The following is a 12,974-nucleotide window of genomic DNA, read 5'->3' as shown; positions in this document are numbered from 1 at the left end:
GTTTTATTAATTCCCTCTATTATGTAGATATACTAAATTACTATTGGCTTATTGTTCCATGTACAAAAGCGTACAATTGCTAGTTGCAAGGTGATATGCTCCAAAATCAGGATGGGAAATAGGTGATGTTAATTTTGAACTTCTACCACAATTTTAGTAGAGATGTTTCAAGATTTATATGTCAATATTCTTAAAGATATATTAAGATATTTATGTTAGGATATGTGTGTAAAAGGTCATCAAAATTGGGTTAGGAAAGATCGATGTTCTATGATAGTAGAGACATTATGTCATTTACTTATTATAATTAAGAAAGATTGGTGGTATATGATAGTAGAGACATTATATTCAAGTAGTACCAATTGTTATATATTTAAAGATAAATTGTTTGCTTCCTTGTTTGTGCATACTTTAAAATAGAAATTGCATGCTTATATAAAAGATATTTTATTAGAACCCGTTAATGGGTCATCAATGGTTAAACCTTAAGAGGGATTAAGAGAGATAGTGAACAAGGAGAGTAGGAAGGGGGAAGTTGGATTAAGGTTCACTTTGACAGAGCCTCTAAAATTAATTTGGGTCATAATGGAGCAAGTTGTGCAAGTTTAGACAATGAAGAGAACATTCTAGATTTAGGAGCGAAGGTTTTTCCAGTAGGGAGGAATAATGTTGGAAAATGCATGGAAGCTCAATTTACATTACGCATGGCTAAGAAATTGGGAGGAAAGAAAATACATCTAGTTGGTGATTCACGTATTGTAATAAATGGAATTATTAAGAGTAAGATGGAGACATGGTTTCTTGACAATTATGTTAGAAGGATGGGGTCACTTTTAGGAAGATTTGAAGACTTTCAAGTTAATCATACAAGGTGGGAGGGGAATGCACTAGCAGACAAAATGGAAAATGTTGGAGTAGATTTGAAAGAAAATGCAGATCTAGTAAAAGACTATCAAATGATATATTTATTATCCCCCTAAAGTTTTATTTTGTTATGATTCCAACATTCCTTTATTGGAAGTGACAGAGCAATTATTAGTTGGAGGGTTGGACTAGTTGATTGGAGTTATGGTACACAGACATGTGTTGGTGATCTTGGGTTGTGAATAAAGATAGCAATGATAGATCAGTGTCATTGCTTGTGATGCAAGGAAATGATGAACTTTCTAGATTATGGAAAGTTTTAAGAGGACCTTCAAAGAACGGGTCCCTATCAAACAAAGAGGTGAAGAGTGAAGTAGTTGGGATGGAGGCAAAAAAAAATTGAAGATGTCAAAGAAGAAGCAATTTCCTAGATTTCAAAGTGAAATCACTCCAAGGAGTTTGAGTGAGATGTTTTGGATTGACCAAGAGGATTTTATCAGAATTATGTGTTAGTTGTTTGGGAAGAAATTTATTGGAGAAGATTTGTATACAAGGACAAATGTAGACATTTTTTCTTGGTTTTGTGCATGACCTTTCTTGCCAACACAAGATAAAGCTAAGGTGGCAAGAGTGATCGAGCTCTATGTCAAACTTGAATGGTATTTTGATATTTAAATGTGGTTGGATTTATCAGAGATAGGAGTTGGTTTTCATACAATAGAGGCCCGCTAGAGGCGCATTGAAGGTCCAAAGGAAGGGGTACAATCTCTTGGTTCCCAAAATCGCAGATTGGAAATCCAAGAGCCTGCCACTTCTCTGATAGGATTTCCTGCAATTAGTTTTGGCAAACGAATGGGAATACTTCTCGATTCCCCTACACTTCAAGCTCCACTACACCTAGGCAGGTAAACCTTCACCTCAAACACTAATTGCCTAGTTCAAGGCTTTTCTAAAGCGAATGTAAGCTTTGGAGTTCTTTGGCTAGCAAGGTCCTTGAACTCGAGTAAAATGAAATTGGATGTTGAGTGTTTGAGTTGAATGGATTGTAAAATATTTATAAATAATCGATTTGATGCTTGTAGGAAGGAAGTTATAGATTTTCTGATTTCAATACTAGAAAGAATAATGTCTCTACTCATCTAGGCAATAGAGTCAACTTTAGTGAATTTTCACGTACAACTTTGTAAAGTTCTTATGCACTTGAACTGCCAACAATTAAATAATCAAGATGCAACAGACCAAATATTATACAATCTTAAATTACTCCAGATTGAGCTTTAACTACCCTGGTAGGGAGACAAATTGGACACAGATACAGAAACAATTTAATATTTCACAGTATCTGTAATGATTGAATTTAAAATGCTAAATGACCATGTCCACTTATCTGACAATTAAATTGTATACAAATTTCCAAAAAATAATTACAAAAGACGATTCATATGCAATTTAAATCTCCATGCCATTTAGTAATAAACAAAAGACATTTTATTTTATTATAAAATAAAATAATTGAATTTATATTACAAATATTATAGCCCTTATTCCTCCATACAAGTAGATATAAAATACTCCTTGAAAATATATTTTTCTTGTATCGAATGTCTTTCTTACAAATGAATGTCTCCTTATTTATATCTTAAAAATATGGAGATATGACTTTTCAAAGTGAATAGCCACACTATTAAAAATAAATAATTACATTGTTTTAGTAGTAAATTTATTTTAGCTTGGCTTAATACTATCATTTCCCTCAAATATTTTCCTGATATAAGCATATGCAGTATATTGACGTCTCCTTGAACATTATAACTCCTCATTTATGTGTGTGCGTTCAAGTCAGAAGTTCCCCTGTTGCTCATGAGGTTCCATTCATACTAAAAATGTGTTATTTTCTTCAACGTAGAAACAATAGACTCCATTGTGATATATTTACATCTTTGCATACATATTGATATCCTTCGTGGCACTAGATTTTTTTTCATTCAATTCATGAATTATTCTTCATCACTAGTCTCTTTAGAGGCAACAACATATCCAGGCAGATATTAGTCTTTCGTATTATGGTGCAACATTATCAATTTTCTTCAGAACTCTACATTTTATATCTGTATGGCTCCTCCAATCTATGTTATACCAGATCCTTCACAATTTTGGCTTGAGATACAAGTATGTTTGCTCCCTTTGATTTATGTGATGTTTTCCTATTCTACTCCATAATGCATCTCTTGATAGTAACGTTATCACCACATTGAAGGTGTAGGACATGTCATGTGTTATGTACAGATGGAGAGGGGATTTGTAATCTATTTGATACCCTTACTTTCTTGGCAGAGGATTCCTAGTTATTATTTTGGATCTTTCACATCTTGACAGTAATCATTAGATATATATTTGATCTTGTTCAAAAGGCATTTTTTGTTCATCGATTGCGCAACTGGTTCTTGAAACACTAGTGGACAACAGAGGAAGATGTCTTGATATCCTTATATAATCATTTTTGAGATATAAAGGCTTATGATGATAAATTTTATCCCACTAAGAAAACTTGGGAATACTTCATGATTTTGTCGCATACACTTTCACAGCTTTGAAAGGAAACTCACTACTACAGAGCAGGTTACTAACGGGGTTTGAAAATGATGATATAGGGTTTTTTTAATTGTATCATACTTGTTATTTTCTATGGCTTCAATGTTTTTTCTTTATCACATGCCTGTGATTGCTTGTATTTTTTAATGCATGGCTTACATGCTATATAGAGATCTTGAAGGTATACCAAGTGCAGGAGTTAATAAAGTGAAACCATCAAATATTCTTTTGTCTTGGTTCAAAATTAGTTGCTTGACCATTTTTGACAGGCCATACTAAGATGGATATATTGCTTTGGCAATTCTATTATTATTTGTTTTTCTCAAACTTCGAATTGCAAACATTCCTACTTTGCTATGATGAATCGTAAGATTGCTAGGGCCATTTTGGCTTGAAAACTAATATTTGAAAACATATATTTTCAATGTATTCTTCTTCTATCTTCAATAGAACATCCCTCTTTATGATATGCTTGTTTCTAGGACATTAATGGTCATATTTCCATAGTGAATCTCCATCATCATTTCTTAAATGGAGGCCAAAATTTTGAGTTCCATCACAACCATTTATATTTTTTAGGTTGAGATACCTATTTGTAAGTAGGTCGAGATACCTATTTGTAAGTGGGTCAAGGAGGCGAGGATGACGTGGATGCAACTCCTACATTTTATGGCCCAAAGAGAGGTGGACCAAGGGAGGATGGTGTTAAGTTTGTAGCTTTAATCATATTGATTCGATCACGAGTTATATTGTTGATGGTAAATCATCACTTAGGCAAATATTCTTATATAGTGTATATATATACTAACTATATACTATATATATATATAATATTTATTATATTGTGTGTGTGTGTGTGCGTGCGTGCGTGCATGCGTGTGTGTGTGATTATTTATATTATTATTATCTAATAATGATTAACCATAGAGACATGTCTCTTCATGAGACATGTCTCCTCCCGTCATATTTATAGGTCTTCAAATCTGCATTTGGAACAAACTAATAAAATGGCAGTGTTATTACATTTGCAGAAAATGATCTACAAAAAATCCAACATGGTATCAGAGTCTGACTGTAAATGCAGAAAAGGAAATGAAAATAACAAAGATTTTTGCAGAATGTTATTAACACTGCTAACATAAATATCATACACATATACAAGCACAAGAAGATATTTGCTCTGTTAAAAAATATAAGCAAAAATTATAAGATGGGACTATACCTTTCTAGGTGATGATTAAGAACTTGAAAAATAGCATCAATGTATCTCTTCTCATCAATGATAAAGGAATCTTCCAACCTACTACGAAGGAATATGATGGTTTGTCTACTCTAGAATATTTTAGGAGATTCGTCAACACAATGGAAACAATATATTTCCATTGATAACAAATCTTTTTTTTTCTTAGTCATATGGGCGCAAAACAAGCAAGACATAGAGGCTCATTTTTTATGCAGATGAATGTGCCACATGAGCATATCACCTCACATAGTCCTTGATAAACAACATCTAAACATTGCACGTATCCCCAACTAGTGAAAGCCAATTTGTGCACATGAGCACACATAAGCATCACATGACGCACGCTACTAGTAGAGAAGGCAGCTCCAAATCTATATATTTTTGAGACATCCATATTTTATAGGAATCGAGTATATAAGAGAACTCTTCATAAGCGTGGAACATATATAGTCATATAACCAGAATCAATTTCATCATTTTTAGTAAACCAAGAATGCCCTTGTTAGTGAAATTGGTGCTTATGCAACAAATCAAGTTTGTACGAGGAGGGATAACTTTGAGAGGATACATAGGTATTTGTAGTGTCAAAAAAGAAGTATATAAGACAATTTTAAATCAAGAAAAGCAATCATCATTGCAAGTCTTAAAGAAATAATAATATTTGGTTGCAAAATTTATAGACCCAATTTTGAAATTATACATAAGCACTATTATATTTTTTAAAGATGATTCATATGTGAAGGAAGTCAAATAGGAGTCATATGTTTTATTGAGAAAAGGAAGCTAATAAAGATTATCATCAACCGTAGCTAAGGAGGGTTTGGATAGAACATGTCGAGAAAATATTGTTCATCACTATTTCTTATTCCCATTTGATTTGGATCATTACCATAAGAAAATAGTGGTAAATGTATAGTACACCTGAGATATATATCATCAAACATAGTATTATCAAGGTTTATTGTGTGATTCCAACATCTCTAGGCATTAACTTAATATGACCTTTCTGGTCCAAATCCATTGATTTAATGATGGCTGGAAATAATGAGTGTTTGAAATGAATAGTGTTCAATGACAAGTAGAAAAGAAGATAAGGAAATTAGTCACAACTAGTTATGGGTTATCCACCATGAAGTTCCTTATTTTCAAGAACCATAGGCAGTGATAATATGAGATATATTTTGGATCAGTCAGCAACAAGAAAGGAAAGGTGCCACAAGAATGCAAGAAAGAATTTGACAATATGAATTGGAGGGACCGTGATTAGTCATTTTGAATTGCATGGATAAAAGTGGTATACTTATTTAAAAGAGGATTAACTTATTCGATCCTAGCAATGATAGTATTTAGGACAAGACTACTATATGCCATGCTCTTCCAATGAGCCCATATAGATCAAAAGGGAAAAACATAAGTTAATATCGACTATCAATATGACATATTTTGATGGATCACATTGCAGTCAATAAACATCACCAGGCATTTCATAAATATCTTTCTAAATATTTCATAAATAATATATCAGGCTTAGCTTGAGATGAATTCACATATATGATTAGGTAGAAGTTAATAATATTTCTTCTTGAAGATATCATTATTATCATTCTCTTAGTAGTGGAAATGAAAATAATATGATCATAAAGACATCACACTCAAGTGCCATGAGTTATGCAAGTAGATCATACGGTAATGTTGAGGTCTAAGCAACACATAAATCCATGACAAATAAAATCAGTGAACCAATAAAATCACACATTTTGATAGTTTTCATTAGACAATGAATTTTATCATAAATAATTAAGTTGGTGAGGTCAACATAAATACAAGGAATATTAGTCAACAAGCTTATGAAATCTCAAGTGTATGGCCAGACCAATAAATAAATGACTCAACATATTTATTATATTAGTGAAGATGGCTTTAGTAGTATCTACTTGAAATCTCATAACCATACATACATGAAATATCTATTGGGAGAACAATTATCAAGTCCTGGTGGATTATCATTTGAATGCATAAATATAGAGGAAGAGCTTAAGGGCAAATCAAGCAACGGTAACAAATAAATAAGATGTAATTTAGAATGGTAATATCTAAGCCAACAATACAAGTTAGGGGCATATTAAAGAGATTATTTCTTTCAAGAACAAGTCAAAGGAGCAAGTGAAATGAAAAGAAAAATATGAAGGGATGTGATCATAGGTCCTCGAACACAATAGCCTATAAAGGTTGACAACCATTAAATAAAATCATCCCATGGTGATAATACGAGGATAGTAATGATCATGTCTATACAAATATACATAGAGATCATAGATGGATTACGTGCTCACTCATAAAGCAAACTAGAAGAAATTTTACTAACTCAATAAAATGGAATGAGTGAAAATTTTATATTGTGGGGATAATAATAACCAATGTTTCATTTTCACTTAGACCATCTTTAGAAAGGAGATATTCCATTCCCAAATATCTATGCATAAGTATTCTTATCATTGACATTTATCTACTGATTGTAGTCTCTTTCCTACTTGGAATTCTATACATACTATAAGAGTTATTTGTCTTGATATTTTCCTTTATGTCTAAGGATGTTCTTGCAAGAGGGTTGGTACTTTGCACATGGTACCAAATGTTGTGTAGACTCAATATTATGATAGTATTTCTAAAGAAGTTATAATCTAGAATTCATTATTTATCTAATAGTTAGGCATGATAAAGTGAGGTTCGTGAAGCAAATATTTTTGAGATTAAGACTAAGAGTATTTGTATACATTAAGAGGGAATCTAACACTTACTCAAAGACAATGTAAGAGCTCAAAATATTGATATTCATAGGGAGTCTAAAATACATGTGTGTGACTACATAATCTTGATGGGCCTACCCTTGTGTACATCATGAGGAAGCAATGACTTATCACCAAAAAATCAAAAGATTAATATCAGATTTAGAGGGAGTCTGAAAGACATCCTTGGTTGAGTACAACCTCTAAGGGAGTAACTACAAGACCTGACTTCCCATGATTATTGTTTAGAGGGAGAACTTTGAGATGCAAATCCCTTGTAAATGATATCTTCTCTATGAGGGAAAAGTTCTAAGTGAAATTCCTTGTAATGCATTCTTCTCTGTGAGAGAGAAGTTGAGGTGAAAGCCCTTGTTCTACCCTCTAACTTGGTTTATGGTGGTTACTATTTTGCATATGTTGATTATGTCATGAAAGGTGATCACGATCTTTCATTTTATATATATGGAGGATTATTATTGTGAGGTGATGATCTTATCAATAGCTTTACCTATTATCATGACAAACTACATTAAGTTGTTGTCCCAGAGTGTTGGTAGTCATGATAATGAACATTTCATGATCATACTACATTAACTTGTTGTCCTAGAGTGTTAAAGATCATGATACTTGTCATGATAGAGTTCATGACATTTGATTACTAGTTATATGATTGACTTCATTAAGTTGTTGCCCCAGAGTGTCAGAAATTAAATAACTCATATCTTACTAGGATATAACATATTCTTTTGTTAGACATCAAGGATTTGATGCTAGTACACATACCAAAAGAATATAAGTATGATGAATATCATATGATTGATATTTCTTGTTGAATCATACTTCTGATTATATTGAAAGATAACATCTAAGTTAATGGATATATGTTGATATCCTTAACTATGTCATTCTAGGAATATCATACTGAAATGATATGTGTTCATATACTTGAGAGCATAATGTGTTCTATAACAATCCTCCTTAGCTAAGAGGGAGTGTTAAGTTGGTAGCTTCATTAAAATTGATTCGATCATGAGTTACATTGTTAATAGTAAATCATCACTTAGACAAGTGTGTGTGTGTGTGTGTGTGTGTGTGTGTGTGTGTGTGTGTGAGAGAGAGAGAGAGAGAGAGAGAGAGAGAGAGAGAGAGAGAGAGAGAGAGAGAGAGAGAGAGAGAGAGAGAGAGAGAATTTGCATTATTGTTAATTTATTATAATTATCTAATAATGATTAACCATAGAGACATGTCTCCTCCTTTCATATTTATAGGTATTCAAATATGCATTTGGAACATACCAATTAAATGGTAGTGTTATTACATTTGTAGAAAATGATTTGCAAAAAAATTAACAAATGAAAGAAGAACAGAGGAGAAAGACACCTAGTAAATTGCTAAAATGAACACATGCTTAATTCCCAAAGTGGTGCCACCTTCAGTCTTAGTAAGGAAACAAACTAAAGTTCAAACCATGGGAGGTGTTATGTTGAACAAGTCCAGAGAGACGATGCTCAACTGCTAGGTAGCCAAGATTAGGCTCTTGTGTGTGTTCATACTCGATACCCATTTTCTCTCTTAGGGTTATGTTGTTAGTGTAGTTAGTGTGGATGCTTCAAGACTTGTTGAAGGATGGTTATTAGTTTTTGTTTTCTATAAGTTTAGATTGGATAAGGAAAATCTACGCTCAAAGGCCCATGTTGATGTGAATGCAGAAAGACTATGTAAATCTTATTTTCAAGCAATAAAACTTTTTTTTTTTAAAGACATTTTATTATTAGTCAATGGAATTTTTATAATTTGTCATTTATTCATAAGCATTTGATTAAGTTTATAAATTAGGTGGTGGCTCTTTTTTGGGGGTGTCAATCTTCTACAATAAGAAAGACCCTACACCCATGCATCAAACACTATATTTCAATAATGCAGTAGAAACCATCCATGTATTACAAAATTTATTGATCACTTTGATAATTTAGATACAAAGATCAACCAATTGTTTAAAACCCCCATATGTGAACATAACTTGTAAAAATGACATAGTTGCATTGATATGTAGGAAAATGTGTGCAAGGTGTAACACTAATGTAATTTCTCGTTTGCCATTTTTTCATCAATGTTTTTAATAACTTACCCTTATGTATTGTTCCTTCTTAGGGTTTTTTACACATTTTAAATTAAATATTTTGGCTCAAATGCATATTATGATCTCATTAGTTACCTTAGTTCAAAGTTAGTTGGATGTACTTAAATCATCGCAATGGTTGTTCCTAACAACACAAAGATTAAACCTAATTGCAAATAAAATAACATCTCAATTTATAAAAAGATAAAATAGTTTCTTTGTTGAAAGAGCTTACCTTACCTTACTAGATTGTTGATTAGACCAAATAAATACTTCATTATTTATCAACTTGTTTGCCATCCTTGTGCATGGATCATCTTAATCTAATGCACATAAATCATATTCAAGTGTTTATATACCATTTATTTCAAATATGGCTCAATTAGGTGACAATGGTATATTCATTCAATAACATGTATATTATTATTTTTTCTATTGTATTTATTTTGTTTGTCTATCTAGATAAGGAATGTGTTTACATAGCATTTGTATCAAAAGAATTTATAGATATCATATGTCATGTGTGATAGTACTCTCTTGTTCGTTTACATCAATTCCAATTATAAACTTGTTTACATAATGTTGAAGTTGATGAAAGATCAACCCCACAGCTCCCAAGAACTGTAAGCAAACACCTATCACAGAAAGAGAGAAGCAAAAGCTACAGAGACTGGGATTCACAGATCCATAGAGGAGACATTCTTGATGAGCAAAATGAGAAATTGTTATCAATCAAAAGTGAATGAATGAAATATTACAAAGAGACCAATCCTTATAAAGGAGATCAAAATCCTAAAAGGTAAAACCTTTTTTGCATGATAATAATTAATTATTATATGCCTAAAGTGCCAGATAACTGTGAGGGGGGTAAATCAGTTATGTATAGTTATATTATAGCACCTTCAAATAATTTCAATACCAAACTAACTTCATAAACATCATAAATATTCACTTGGTGTACACATTCAATTTCTCAATTAACTCACTTAATCAATTTACTCTAAATTATTCATTCATTGTTCTGTTATAACCAAATGATAGTAATAAAACCTAGTTATTCCCAAACATTAACCTAGTTGTTACTGAGTTGCAATAAACTGAAAATAACATGTAAAACAACTTGCAACATAACAATATTTACACATTTGACACCAAGAGTTTTAACGTGGAAACCCTATGAAGGGAAAAACCACCTGGGACCAACAACCCAAAATTTTTACTCTTCTAAACTGAGCTCTACTAGGAGCCAACCTTGTTAAAGGTTTACATACACATTGTTAATGTGACCTTGTTAGAGGATTTACACCAAAATATCATCTAATCCTTATTACTCCTTGATATTTTCTAATGATTGGCTTGCTTTAAAGGACTTACAAACATCACTAATCAATGTTACCATATAGGATTTCACAGACTTTTTAGGTCCACTTGGCTAATGATATTTTTCTTCTATAATGATTAAATAGTAATAGTACAAATTGATTTGTTAGGTTTAGCACTACCTTCCTTATTTAGATCTCCTTTATATTTCGGTCTCTTCCTAATCTCTATGCTCTGATCTCTTCACTGGATGATTTACTCCTTCTATCTTTCTTCTTATTTCAACTCTTCTCTATTCACTTCTCTCTTCTTTCTTCTTCAATAAATTTGCACTTTCTTCTTCTTTATCATTCAAGGAGCAATTAAATCAACAACATCAGTATCAACATCAATAACCAAAAAAAATTCTCAACTCCTTAAATATTCATCTTTATGCTTCCAGATTCTTCCAATTATTATTGTTTAATCATGATCGTTATGTTGGAAATATAAGAGGAGAAATTGAGAGGGGAGGGGTGAATCAATTACCACAAAAATAAATCCTAGATCCCTTAGATGTCAGAATAAACTTCACTGAAAATACTGATGTTCGGTAAACACACAACCACTCAATTTACAATAGCAAATGTTGTAACTCGACAAACATTGAAATAACTTGACAACTACTTAACATGAAAATCTTAAGATATTATATGTGATTAATCTTACTTAACTTAGTTGCATAAACACAAAATAAATAACATGAACACAAGTGACACCAAGATTTAACGTGGAAACCCAATTTGGGAAAAACCACCAATTGTAACTAGTTACTGATTTTCACTCTTCTAAAGTGAGCCCAATTAGGAGTCAACCCTGTTAAAGGTTACAAAACACAATATTAGGTGTGCCCTGTTAGAGGATTTGATCACCTTTTTAGGAGTGGCCTTGTTAGAGGTCTTTAGAAACTTCAATCTAGAAAAGCCACCTTGTTAGAGGGTTTACAAATAGCTATTAAGCCAACTGTGTTAAGACATTTAGATCATTACTACAATGGTTGGAGAGTAACAATGAGATGACCTGATTTTTGATGCAACTAAATTTTTGATTAGAGATCTCAATTCTAGCTTGTATACTTGATCCTTTTTGATCGAATGTCTCTTTGTAGCTCAACAAGGATCTTCTACTTATCCTTCTAATTCGCTTCCTCTAAGCATCTTCAAATCTTCTATTGTGTTCCATACATTCAATTCTCAACTTGACCTTATATTTATATCTTAGACATTATCAAGTCGAATTGAATACAACTTAGAATACTTAATATTCATTTCTCGAATCAGTTAGAACCAACAATCAAACCAATTGAACTCAATATGCCAAAACAAGAAAATCCTTCCCTAGCTGACCCTGCTCAGTAGACACTAAATGATTTTTCTATGTTAACCAAGTGAACTCGATCAACATTGTATATTCACAAAGTTCCTTTGGTAATCGAGTGATCTTGGTTAACATAGGTTCCATCCAACTCTTCCTTCATTAACCGAGTGAGCTCGGTTAACACTCAACTTCTGCGATCTTCCCTTTAACGCTTGAGTGAACTCGGTAGTCACTGACTTCTGAACTTGGCAAACTCTGGAATGCTTAGCAGACACAGGAAACTATCTCCATCGCCCGAGTGAGCTCGATATACATTGACTGGCAATGATATGACATTTTGTGTAACATCAAAGACAATAGATAATTAACCAATTGTTTTCAACATGTTGATCTCATATTCATACCAAATGCATTGAATCTAGACACTCATAAACTAGAACTTTGTTTCCATCCTTATCCTTCATCAATTTCCGTCATCAGATCTTCATAGTAAATGAACAGTGAATGAACATAACCTTTCATTCAGGTAATATAATACTTAGTCAATACTAAACTTACTAAACTTACTCAATTAACATTGAATTTCTAGCTATACTTTGCGAACTGTTCAATGAACACTGTTGTCACTCGATGAATATTGTCTACCTTCTCTAACCTTGTCACTCAGTATAGCTTGTGTAACACATTATATTAC

Source organism: Cupressus sempervirens, chromosome 10, assembly GCF_028749045.1.
Source record: "Cupressus sempervirens isolate cs-2001-9-10 chromosome 10, ASM2874904v1, whole genome shotgun sequence".
NCBI classification, from domain to species: Eukaryota; Viridiplantae; Streptophyta; class Pinopsida; order Cupressales; family Cupressaceae; genus Cupressus; species Cupressus sempervirens.
The sequence above is the reverse complement of the archived record's forward strand: the minus strand, read 5'-3'. Positions refer to the sequence as shown.